The following is an 11161-nucleotide window of genomic DNA, read 5'->3' on the forward strand; positions in this document are numbered from 1 at the left end:
CCCCCCCCCCCAATACGCACCCAGGACCCCTAAGACTCTGGTCCTTCCCTCCGAACTCACTTGTCGCTGGGCCACGCTCCACTTGCTATTGAAGGATTTATGTGGCCAAAGAGTGAGGGGCAAGAGAGGGGGCCGAGAAACGGAGAGCAAGTGAGGAAAAGAACTCGAGAAAGGGAGAAAGAGTGAGAGAGACGTGCTCGTCGGAGGGTAGGAGTAAAATGCCGAGAGTGTCCCCGTCAAACCCTTTCAAAGCGGTTCTTTTCCCGGCTTTCGCTCCTTTGGCAGTGTCTCTGCCCGGGCCGCGCGGGGCGGGCCGCTCCCCGTCGTGCCCCTCGGCTCGCCTCTTCGGTGCGCAGTAAGCCCGTTTGATAAGACTGGCCGTCGCTGAAGGGCCGGCCGGCCGGCTTCAGACCGAGCAGGAAATATATCAAAACCTGCAGCGAATAATGAGCGCCCTTTCTCCCTCCCCCTCCCCTTCCTCTCGCTCTCACTCGCACGTGGGTGGGTATGTGTCCTCCACACGATATGGCATGGCCTCTTTTTCCGCCCCACGAACGTGACGATGACCACGAGCTTTAATTACCTCCCAGGGGTGGGTCCTCTCATTCTCTCATTCTATCATTCTCTCTCTCTCTCTCCGGCAGCTGCTGTTCCCGCGATAAATCTACTCCCACCGCGGCGATGGCGCCTGTGAGGAGTAAATCATTGCAGCTCGGCGCCAGGGCGGCCCTGTCCGGCCCTGTCCGGCCCTGTCCGGCGGCACACTGACCCAGCGGCTGCGACGGAGACACCAGATTATTATGCCTCTGCTCCCAAATCGGCGCGCTGTGTTTTGTTTTAAGAGGGAGGGAGCAAAACGATTCATCACGGAGTGAGCTCTTCGGAGAGAGAGAGAGGGGGGTGGGGGTGGGGGAGGAGAGCTTGTCACTTGCGCGGCGCCCGGGGCGCCGCCGCGACGTCAGACGAACAAAATGAATAATCTGCGATGTGAATTCCTGTTGGAGGGTGGGGGGTATTACGGCTCCAGTACACCAGGGATTAGTGCCTATTATACGAAGACTTTTTTCCCTTCTGTTTCTATTCTGTCTTTCATTTGTAAAGGGTCGGCAGGACTCGACTCATAATCTACCCGAGCTTTATTTCCATTTTTATTTTCTTCGCGAGTGATTAGGAGTCCGAGCTGGGGTGGTGCCACTAAGCTGCGGCCCAGTCCACTGTCAGAGGTGAAGTGTCAGTCGAAAGAAACTTGCACTTCGAGCCTTTTGTTTCTTCCCGTAAATGAAAAGACTTATAGTTCCCCGCGGTTTTCCTTTGGGCCGTTGCAGTTCCCGAGCAGCGGTACCGATGGTCGGGTCTTAAGATGCCATCGGTAGATAAGCCCTGGCCGGGCTCACCCCGCTCAAATGTGTACGCTGGTAATCTGAGCTGTTTATTTAGAGATCTCCGCGCCCCCTCCGCGTCCGACGCGCGCACCTGTCACGGCTGCATCCAGTTCAACGACATGAACCCCTTCCCCGTCGGTCAGGCCGTTTGTGCAGCGCCCATAGTCTGCTCGGCTATCGGTTGTTGACGCGCTGCCCGCCGCTTCGAAGAAGAGTTCGATCTCAGATCGGGACCCTGCAAGGCCCGCGCAAGGGGTGGTTGTGACCGCGTTGCACGGCGGGCTCGCTCTCTGGCCGGGCTCGGCCGGGGCCACGGCGGGGCCGGCGGGGCGGACGCCTTTGGTGATTACGTGAGATAGAGCGACCGCCGGATTAATTGCGAAACGGACAGCCCGTCGATAAGGAGGCCGTTATCAGCGAGGAGCTACCAGTGCGGGCCGGGCCGGCTGGCCACGGCGCCTTGTGGGGGCCGCGGGCCGCGGCGGCGCGCTCCTCACCTGCAGCCCGCGGCCGGCCCGGCCCTACGGCGCCACCCCCGCCGCCCTCGTTGCAGCGCCCAGCTCTTCTCGCTCCCTCTCCGCTCCTCTACCTCCCTCCTCGCCCTTCCACAGACTTGGCCTCTCAATCCTTTGGTTGCTCGTATCGTCCTTGTCATCCGTCGATCTCTGATTCCTCAATTTCGTTTGTCCCCGGTCTTTTTTCGTCACCAACGTGTCCTCATTCTTTTCTTCCCTCTGTGTCGAGGTCTGTCTGTCTGTCTGTCTGTCTGTCTGTCTGTCTGTCTGTCTGTCTGTCTGTCTGTCTGTCTGTCTGTCTGTCTGTCTGTCTGTCTGCACTGGATGCACCGGGCGCCACCTGTGCGCCACCCAGCCGCCCCCACCCTCCTCACAATTATGTACAATGTTTGAGTGATCTCGCTGAATAGGCGGCAGAGCGCGTGGAAGTAATGTGCTCCCCCTCCCCCACCTCCCCCTTTACACACACACTTGGTCACTCGTTCCGTGTTCTCTGTTCCGGTTCAGCACACCCGGGTCCGGCCCGGCCGGCGCACCCCCGCCCCGGCAACCTCCGCTGCTCCGGTCGCGGGTCCGGGCCGGAGGTAACCATTTGACTCTCGTCCCCCGCCGCGACTAGTGGCCCGGAGTGGAGTCAAGATGTTTTGTTTATCACATCAGGCAACCTCCAATCCAAACGCCGAAACTGGGCCGGAAATTGCCAAATCACTAGAAAGGTGCGGTATCAGGGGCGAGGCGCAGCGCCTTCTCGGGACGTGGAAAGTAGGCAACCTGCACGCACGTCTGCATGCAGTGCAGCATAACCACCGGAACGCGGGACCGACCGAGGCAGAGTAAAGGTCGAGATGGTGGCCTCCTCCGAACACCCAAGCAGTATCTATGCAATGATTATTTCCTGGGAAAGGGTGCTGCATCCTTTTACGGAGATATCGCGACGTTTCTTGTCCTTGGGGCTTTGTAGAGCTGTGCCTATACTTTACTCTAACAAACGGGATGCTCACATCAGTTTGAGCACAGATGGCAGGCTGTCCATGACGCGTCACCCGCTCGTCACTTCCGCTCCGGTGGCTGACATGTCGCTGATGTGTCGCTGACACCGCGAGTCATCCGCAGATTATTAGTTAATCGTGCCAACTGTTCAGCCTCCGAGCCCACCCCGGCCCGGCCCCAGGCCCGGCCTATAGCAGCGGTAGGAGTCGCGTTTAGGCAGGGAGGGGCGACCTCCCCCATTCATGGAGGAGGTGCGATACACTGAGCGCGCGTGTGGGGAGGGGAGGGGAGACAGGGCGCAGGTGTTGGCGAGTAGCCCACCGATTGACCGTATATAGTATATAATAACTATAATTTTGTTAATAACCATGCCCGCAGTAGGGCACGCCATATTCCATTTCTCACTCGTGAGGGGAAATACCACTCGTCTGCTCCTCGATGCTGACTCATGTCCTTACGGGCCCACACCTGGCTGCGCGGAAGGGGTGGGTCGGTGCTCGGGGAGGAGGGACGCGGGAGGGAAGGCGGGCGGGGAAGGGGACAAGTGTTTGCTCGGTGTATCAGTGTGCCGTAAGCACTGCGGCGCGCCCCGACACACGAGTGCGCGTATTCAAAATTATTTTGGAAGGGGGGGAGGAGGCGTCCACTGAGCCGCGGGGCAGGCAGAAGGCGATGATGTGGCGAGGCGTGGTGGAGCGCGGCGGGGCGCGGCGGGGCGCGGCGTCTCTTATCACCGGCCCCACACCTTATCACTCGCCAGGCTATATAGGACCCTCGTGTCCGCAGTCAGGTGGATCTCCCTCAGTCGGGCAGGTGCCCGCCAGCGCGCAGGGCCCGCCGAGTGCTCCGGCCGCCCCCGCGCGCGTCGCGCCTCCTCACTCACCGCCTCGTCGGCCACCTCAGCGCCAGCAGCACCCCAGCAGCCAAAGGGCCCCGGCGGCGAGTTGGAAGTCGGGATCTCGGCAGTGATTTTTGAACTCGGCCTGCCAGATCTAACTCTTCCAGCTCACCGACGGGGCTGGTCGTCAGCCAGCACCTCGCCGTCGCCGCGTCGCCCGTGTGCTCCCAGCAGTTCTAGGTATCGGGGCGGGGCGAGTAACTTTGTAGCTTGATCAGCCTCTGCCACGAACCTGTCGGCTCGTGTGCTGTGAGGTGGCTTGGGCTGAACAAGACTCTTCTGATAAGCCTCTCTGTCTCTGGAGTGTTTATTGTCTCTGATAGCGCAACGAGCCTGGGAGTGCCACGCGCAGGTATTCAGACCGTGGCGAGTACATGCTGTATAGTAACTACGAATGCACTTTATGGTTCAATGCAGTTTGTTGAATAAACCACGAGCTCGATGTGTGTTGAAAAAGCGGCGGTCGTGGTCTTGCGTGGGATTTTATTTTCTTAAGGTGTGCCTTTGAGTTGGATTAGGGGACAGATAAGTCGGAACTCGGTACTCCCCGGCGCTGTTTCGAGGACTATCTCCCTTCCACCAATCGTCACCAACCGTCACCGTGCACCATCAAAAAAAGTTGGCGTCGGACTAAGTGGAGTAGTGGTCTCTACACTTGTTTTAAAAGTGAGATTCAACTCCTCCAACTTATTTCTGCCATGACTTTCGTCCTCAACGGCCTCAGCAACTCCATAAATTTCAACTCCAATCCTCTACGCTGCTGTGTACTACTACCTACCTTGTACGACTTAGGACAGTAAGTTTAAATCATTATATGTTATATCATGTCCCTTCCCTTGCAGGCATGAGTGCGAGTCGGTGTGCCTAATCAAAAATTTGCATTCGGAGTGAAGGTATGGGAAACGTCCACCCAGGCTACAAAGGAACGACTGCTTTGAAAAAAAATTAGTCTTTAGAAAAATCTCAAAATGACGAAAGGATTATGTTGCTTTCCGTTTCATCTGTTATCGGTCTTCAAGGTTGGCCGTTGTTAAAATTACCTGTTTTATTTATTTTCTCCATTCTCCATTGCCCATACTCGCAGTATTGTCCTTCAAATAATCTGAAATAAATGCACCTTTTCTCTGTCCACTGTCGAAAAACGCTTGTAAACGATTACTATGATGACTCTCTCCCCCGCCATCCTTCTCCTGCTGAACACATGTATCAAACGGCCTGCTAAAGGGCTGCTGGCTGGCCGCGGGAGCACGCATGCCCAGCGGTCGTCCGTGCTCCCCGGCCGCAGCCGTAACTCACTGGGCCGCCGACAGGCGCCAGGCGCGGCCGGGCGCCGTGATCACCCGGCGGTGCATAATCTCGCCTTTTTGGCCGCGGCTGACTCGTGACACCACAAATTCCACTGTCTTGACGACTAATTTCCAGCCATTTCGGCCGCCTCTCCCTCCCCCTCCGTCTGAAGGGATGCCTCTCGCCCCTGCCTGGTGTCCTGGTCTTATATATTAGATCCTCCCAATTTTTCTGTCCAGCTCACATTATCCTCGCTCATTTGGCGCGCGGTAGCACCGAGCGCCCTGATTGGGGGAGGACGAGGAAAAGACCTCCCCTCCCCCCTCTCTATCTCTTTTCTGGCAAACTCTGACCTTCTCTTAACTTTGACAAGCGGAACCGGAAGACAGGAAAGAGTGGGGGTGGGGGTTGAAGGCAGAGGAGAAACGTAATCCACCCCAACCGTATATACACTCGGAAGATTCACGAGTAATGGAAAATAACTGGACACAGTTTCAACTGACTCCAACTACTAAAGGTATCTTGTGCCTTGCTTTCCTTACTCTTGAGTTAAAATTGACATATGGTCGATGTCGTAAACACACATACAAGGGAGGCCAAAACTAAATAAAATAAAAAAAAACTGAACAGAAACACACTCACACAACATTTGCAGGACGACATGCTAAAAGTTCAAAACACGTGTAAGAGTATCACTCAAACAAAAATTCAGACAATAAAAAGTCTTGCCGATATCACGATGGGACATATATAAAATGACCATTTTTTTTTCGGAAAGTGCATCCAAAACTCAGGGGTTTGTAGGAGCACCTATTGGTAGGCCGATGGGTCGCCGACATACAGGGTGGTCCATAGACTCCCTTCCTTTATTTTTGCTTATATGCAGGCATGTGGGCAGGCTTGCCTACTCACACAGGGCCAGAAGGCGCCGTGGCGAGAGACGGTAGGCAATCCCACCCGCACGCCTGCATGCGGTGCAGTATAAGCAAAATAAAGGAAGGGGTCTGTGGACCACGCCGTACAGACGCATGTTGTCTTTCAGGTGTGCGATCTGAGACTGTCCGAAAAAGGGGGGGGGGATCTTAATACCACTACTGCACACATACTTGCAGCCTTACAAATAAATGATTGAGTCATTACAACAAGTAGAGACGCATGCCTAAAGGCACAACAAAGTGTAAGACAAAAATAAAGAAAGAATAAATATTGTGGAGTTTCATGAAAATATACATACACGGACCTATACCGCGTGTATCAGAGCGGACACAGCAGTGTTGCGGGTTTGCCTACTCCCTCCGCCTGTAAGAAGCCAAATGGCACCTGCCGCCTGCCGCCCCGAGAGGGAATGCAAACCCGCAACACTGCGGCGTCCGCAGATACACCGGATACATCCTGAGGCACTTTGTCAGTTTAAGCTCTGTCACGCATAGGAATGTCAAGATCGGATAGTGACTAATGAACATCGACATCATGCAGTGTTGTATAAAAATGACTAATCACTGCTGGCGGTATTTTTCGGAGGCGGCTGTCCTTCGCCACCGATACTGTGTGCACAGTGGTGACCTCCACCCACACGAGCAGTGGACGCAATGTGCCCCCCACCCCCCTCTTTTCTACTGACACGTAATATGTGCACGCGTCCTATCAGCTGTGCGTCACCGCGGGCTCTAGCCGCCCCTTCCGCCCACCTGACACTGGCTGGTTGGATGGTCCGATTTACTTCAATCCTGTCACTCGGTGCGGTCGAGCAGTGCCCGCGCTGCGCAGCTAGCTTATCCTGTGGATTCTCTACACCGAGGAGGACCTCCTGAACTTCAACGGAGAACATGGTAAGAAGAGGAGTCAGTCAGTCCCCAGGGTGATAAATGTTGGTTCCTCGCTCCTTTACTGACTGTCATTGTCTCGTTGTCACAAATAGGAGCCGCCACCGAAGTACCCCTACCCCGACGGCAACACCAACATCTCGTACATCCCGCCCCCGCCCCCTCCAGTGCAGGTGGTTACCGTCACCACCGAGTCCAGCAGTAACAACGGTAAGTCCTGGCCGAGCACACCATTTGAGGCCTGCTCCAAAGTGTCTGGTGTCTACTCCGTGCCCTCGCGGACCTGTTGCAGAGGCCGCCGAGGCGTGCTGCGTCTGCTGCGCCGGCTGCATGTGCTACATGTGCCTGCAGGCGTTCACGGAGTTTCTGTGCCATTTGTGCCTCGGGATATGCTGCTCATGATCGCCTGGACTGGCCTCCAAAGGAGCACCGTCGCGCATCGGACGTCCGGACAACGCAGTCACACCCATTCAAAGATTTTATTGATGGGATGGATTCACATTTTTGTTCACATCCGTATTTTAGAAGAGTTTCAAACTAACCGAAAGCAATCTTCAATGGCTGTTTCATACTAAAGCTTTTAATCCTTGTTTAATCTTATCTGGTCTTATTTAAAAAGCGAAATAAGTCGTATCGATCAAACAACCTAAATGATTAAATCAATTGATCAAACCGTATGGTATTTACCAATTTACCCAAACCAGTAAAGCTTTGTTCCCATTCTGGTGCGAAGCATCTCAAACGCTCCGCCCCCTCTCAGCCGGATGACTCGCCAGATAAACGCGATGCAACATAATCAAATGAAAAGGTTAAAGTAATGCCGTTCCAACTGAGAGAAAATTTGGCTATCAAATGTTCCATTTTGACGTTAATCTGATGTCGAACCCTGCAATTAGCCAGCTGGGGGAGGTCATTCCCTATCAACGTGGATTCGTCGCAAAACGTCAAAATGACGTATTGTAATGAAAAATGACGAATTGGAGTCCAAAAGCTCATGAAAGTGATTCAAATTTTTATTATTCTGACCTGACGTTTTGTGACAAATCTCTTTTGTGAGGACTTTGTCGCGGTGTGTTTGCGATGTTGTTTTAAACCAGCAACGCTCCGATGTAGCGCACCCGCAGTTTCTCATATCGCCTTTCTTGGTTCCATCTCAGTCTATCCTTTCGTTTATTTCGGTTCGCGCGCTTCTACTGTGACTTGCCGTGACTGCACCAAGAACCCTTTTCAAACAGTTTTACACGTTTTTCCTAATTATCGTCTTGAAAGACTTATGAGAACATCAGTAATTTGACCTTTGGCAAAGCCCGTTTCAATAGTCGTGAGTGCTGGACGTCTGTGATCGTTCGCCGGTGTGTTGTGTGAAGTGCTTCATCGAGGTCCAGCACATCCTCAGCTGGAGTCATCGTCTTCGATTCGTTTTGCTATATTTGGCCAAACAAGTAAGTGTGTCTGCGCCCCTTGGTCACGGCAGGGATCCCATTAGACAAACATTAGGCTCAGGGGTCTTTGCGATCGGAGGTTAGTCGGCGAGCCGGCCGCGCGCCGGGACCGCCTCCACACATGGGCCAAATGAACACCCCCACCCCCCTTCCCTGCAAGGCAATTCTGGAGCTTGGTTTGATTTCATTGTTTTAGTCAACATCTTTTGAACATCAAAAATGCAGAGTCTCCCCCTCCCTCTTTTATGTAACGCCTGTGCCAATAGTGGAAACACCTCTAATCTTCACATGACTGGTTGAACATTGATGAACGTTGAACTGGGTAGTTCATAGAAAGATTGAGCAAGAGCATGCACATTTCTTAAACTTTATCAGATTCGTAATCATCAACACAGATTAGCTTAGGAAAGCAGTCTCTGATAATACTCCTGTTGTATTATGGTTTTGATCCTCATTCTTAAATGAGTGTACTCTAACTGGTAGCCAAATGAATGAGTCATTTTGATCGGATTCTAAAGTTCTAAATATTTAGGCCCTAAATATTTGCGGGCTTCAGCTGTCGGAAACAGTGATTTCAACGTCAGTCGAAGGATGCCTATACTGTGGCCTCTAAGATAGATGTGCAGTGAAGGCAACTGATTAGAGTAAAAGTAATTATTTAACATACCTGATGGTTTTTAAATTTGGTGTTATCTGATTCGTAGGGTATATACTGATTTTTAATCGAATGCTAGATGTACTGTGAAGTGTTCTTTGCTCTTCGCCTCTGACTTGTGTGTCTGACCAGCAAGACATTGGCAAATAATCTTTTTGATGGTAATTCAATCAAAATCAAGTCACAGGTTAATGTAACGAAGCAATGCGTGGGTCACGACGTTTATGATCGTTGCTGCCGCTGCCGTCTCCCCCCCCCCTCCTCCCCCCGGTTGTTGGCCCCTAGGCGCCTCGCCTTGCCCCGCTACCCCTACGGCTACGGCCTTCAGCTCGCCGCGCCCGCCGCCCCGAGGCTCTCTCTGCGGACTAGATTAGGTTTTGTTTTGTGGGTCCCGGGGCGCCCCTGCTCGACTCTGCTGGAGGGAGAGGGGGACCGGAAGCGACGGAAGGAAAAGAGTTGGCTGGCTGCGACACCGCGCTTAATTCCATGAGCACGGGCCGCTGCGCAGCGCCCGGCGCCCTCCCCCAGGAGTCAGCTCAGGCAAGGAGCGCGCCGCGGCCGGCCCGCCTCCGGCCCGGGGCCCATAACTCAAACTCTTCGCTCGCGCCATAAATTTCTCATGCATGAAAGATTTGCGCGGAAAATATGGGTGTGTGTAATGCATCGGGCGGGGATGTACGGCGGCGGAATATGTCTCGGGGCGGGGCGACTTCCGCCGGCCCGCTTTCTGTTTCATGCGCCGCCCGTCTCACCGACGCTTACCGGGGGGCGCCCGCCGGCGTCGACGCCCCCGGGGAAAATAGTTCTCCGAGTAGGGCTCTCCCAGGGGGCACCGCGGCGGTGCGGTGGCGCGATGTTCGCCGCCCCGCGCTACACGGCACAGACTCTCACCCGAAGCGCCCGACAGGCAGGCAGCCCAACGTACACCTGCGCAGCAAGGGCCAGGTGGCCGCGAGGGGGCCGGCCGCCGCGCCGCGCACCCGCCGACACGCCGGCCGTGAGACATGCCATTCCCTGCCAGTTTGTCGTGTGGTGTTTGGTCGCCGCATTACTCATCTCCCATTGCGCACTCAGTGCCCGGCACTACTGCTTGATCACGGCCGCAGCCCTGTGCCCGCCTTCCTCGGAAAGCCGCGCCGCGCCCGTGAGACGGATGCGGGGCTTGATCCCCCCTGGACGGGCGGGGCCGGCTTAGGTGCGCAGATGGATACATATAACCCCAGCCATTAGCGCGCCGCCCCCTAAGCCCCGCTCGCGCGCGCTATCAGGGGCCTAAACAAATGAGCCGCCTTAGCAGCGCCCGTGGTCACTTTCGGTCAATCCGGGGAGGTTCTGGTGTAAATGGGCCGAGTCGGTTCGTGGGGCGGCGATACACTGCCATTTGTCGCCCTTCATAGGTGCCATTAGCGCCGAGGACTTTCGCGCCGGCGGCTCGGACCCGTCGCCGCCTCGCCGCCCTCCCCCTCGCCCATCCACCCTTCCCAATTTGTTAGGCGCGTCGCTGCTCCGCCCGCCCCCCGCCCGGCAGGTAGGCCGCCCAGCTCGCTCGGTGAGTCGCTGCCGAGGCGCGGCGGTGTCGTTGCGATCCGTTTCCTTTTAGCACGTGCTGCCGCGGCGGCGCTGGCGACCGCCACTGCGCTGCGGCCAAATGGAGGTTGCACATAACAGTCTCTGCCGAGCGGGGCGGGACGCCGCCGTCGTGGTCATAACTTTAAAAACGCCCGCGACAGCCAATAGTGCACTTACTTGCTGCTGACCGGGTAGACGGTGGTCGTTGCGCGCGAGTTACTGTGAGGGACGCAGCCCACGGAGTGCGCGCTGCGCGCAGCCTCACCGACTCGCACTCCCCCTCCACCCCCTTCCTCCGTCTCCGCTTCCTCCCTTCCTCCTGCGTCTTCCACTCAGCGGAGCGCGCTTGCATCCCTGGATTAACTCTCTTGTTTATGATAGAGTTGTTCAATGCCCCGCCGGACGAACCCTCTTCGTCCAATTAGATTGCTCCCGCCCCGCGCTTCCGGTTTTCCATCTCCGATGTCCGGTTCAGCGCCCGGGGGGCGGACGCGGGGCTCGCCGGGTGGGTAGGCCACCCATCTGCCTGGCGCTATGTGGAGGCTTGTCTGGGGACGTCCACAAATCTACTGAGTCGACAGATCCCACGGCTATCCAAAC

The 11161-nt window shown here is 55.5% G+C and overlaps 4 protein-coding genes across 12 annotated transcripts in view; 3 read left to right on the forward strand and 1 right to left on the reverse strand.

Annotated features, from left to right (window-relative positions):
- The window catches only part of LOC113211221 (uncharacterized), a 62837-nt gene extending 60622 nt beyond the window's left edge, over nucleotides 1–2215 (forward strand). For 4 of the 7 annotated variants that reach the window (XR_008010854.1, XR_008010856.1, XR_008010857.1 and 1 more), the window contains exon 5: nucleotides 2127–2209. The gene's annotated coding sequence lies outside the window, so the exon portion shown is untranslated. Of the gene's footprint in view, nucleotides 1–2126 lie in introns of all 7 variants that reach the window. The other 3 variants (XR_008010860.1, XR_008010859.1, XR_008010855.1) reach the window with 3 other exon arrangements.
- Nucleotides 1–11161, reverse strand: part of LOC113211202 (protein SON) — a 37412-nt gene that overhangs the window by 25016 nt on the left and 1235 nt on the right. The gene's annotated exons all lie outside the window — the stretch shown is intronic.
- The window catches only part of LOC127748587 (uncharacterized), a gene marked incomplete in the record, with an annotated part of 33343 nt that continues 30333 nt past the window's right edge, over nucleotides 8152–11161 (forward strand). Inside the window, 1 exon segment of the mRNA XM_052264710.1 lies at nucleotides 8152–8251.
- LOC113204121 (uncharacterized) overlaps nucleotides 8191–11161 on the forward strand; it is a 31292-nt gene continuing 28321 nt past the window's right edge. Inside the window, exon 1 of one of the 2 annotated variants that reach the window (XM_026419142.2) lies at nucleotides 8191–8337. The gene's annotated coding sequence lies outside the window, so the exon portion shown is untranslated. The remainder of the gene's footprint in view (nucleotides 8338–11161) is intronic. The other variant, XM_026419143.2, reaches the window with a different exon arrangement.

This window comes from Frankliniella occidentalis, unplaced genomic scaffold, assembly GCF_000697945.3.
Source record: "Frankliniella occidentalis isolate FOCC.00 unplaced genomic scaffold, Focc_3.1 Scaffold21, whole genome shotgun sequence".
NCBI classification, from domain to species: domain Eukaryota; kingdom Metazoa; phylum Arthropoda; class Insecta; order Thysanoptera; family Thripidae; genus Frankliniella; species Frankliniella occidentalis.